Genomic DNA, 1,140 nt, shown 5'->3' with positions numbered 1-1,140 from the left:
TTAGCCACTTCTCAGCTCAGTTTAGCCACTTCTCAGCTCAGTTTAGCTTGGTATCTGCTTGTTTAAGTGTCTGTTGTTTGTTTTGTAGTTTTCACTGAATGGTTCTTAACAGTTTCAGCTTCTTCAATAAATTAAAAAATAAAATGTAATACTTAAAAAAATAAAATCCACCTTTTGGTTCCTACCCGGAGCCACACGGTGTTGCTGACAATAAACACTTTCATTATTGAAAGACAGATTTGATTTGAAATGTTTAAGGAGCCTGAACCAATTCCTGTGGCCTTCAGGGTGGCCAAACATTAATTTGTGGGGGCCAAGGCCACCACTGGCCACCCCCTGGCTCCTCCACTCAGCAGGATCGGTCAGTCTGCCGCCTCCAACAAGAACAATAGAAAATAAACCTCCCTCTGTTCTCCACACTTGAACATGTTGCAACAAAAACATTTCGGTTTACTTCACCCTGTTCAGATCCAGTCCAGACAAACATCTCGTTAGTTCTGATGTTCTCATCCACTTTACTTCTGTATAATTGGTGCCATTTTAGAAATGTATAAATCAAAATGTTCTCGACTCAGAATAATGCATTTTGATTTTAGCATTTAAATTCTGGAATTATTTAAACAGTATTTGCAACATTTTTCTCCATAAAAATAAACGGAGAGTTCTTCAATTCCTTCAAAACGTTCTCTGAAGCAAACTGGCTAATGCAGCTTTTAGCTTTTAACAACCATTCGGACACATTTAGCAACTAGCTGAAGTTGTGCAAAACTTTGCTTTTACGTAGTTTACAACTAAAAATGTAAACACGATTGTTAAATCATGCTTCTTCCAACTGAGGCGGCTGTCTAAACTGAAGCCCATATTGTCCAAAAAGAACCTGGAGACAGTAACACATGCATTCATTACATCTAGGCTTGATTACTGCAATTCACTCCTGTTTGGTATCAGTCAGACCTCCATTGCACGACTACAACTGGTCCAGAATGCAGCAGCCCCATTTTTAACCAGTACAGGCAAAAGAGAGCACATTACACCAGTTTTGGCCTCACTGCACTGGTTACCAGTTCACTTTCGAATCCAGTTCAAAATACTCCTGTATGTCTAAAAATCACTGAACAGTGTGTCTCTCCCCCCCCCCCC

The 1,140-nt window shown here is 39.9% G+C and overlaps 1 protein-coding gene across 1 annotated transcript in view; it reads right to left on the bottom strand.

Moving 5' to 3' along the window:
- The window catches only part of eif2b1 (eukaryotic translation initiation factor 2B, subunit 1 alpha), a 6,623-nt gene that overhangs the window by 4,367 nt on the left and 1,116 nt on the right, over positions 1-1,140 (bottom strand). The gene's annotated exons all lie outside the window — the stretch shown is intronic.

This window comes from Nematolebias whitei, chromosome 18 (assembly GCF_014905685.2).
Source record: "Nematolebias whitei isolate Nwh7 chromosome 18, NemWhi1, whole genome shotgun sequence".
Classification (NCBI taxonomy): domain Eukaryota; kingdom Metazoa; phylum Chordata; class Actinopteri; order Cyprinodontiformes; family Rivulidae; genus Nematolebias; species Nematolebias whitei.
The sequence above is the reverse complement of the archived record's forward strand: the minus strand, read 5'-3'. Positions and strand labels throughout refer to the sequence as shown.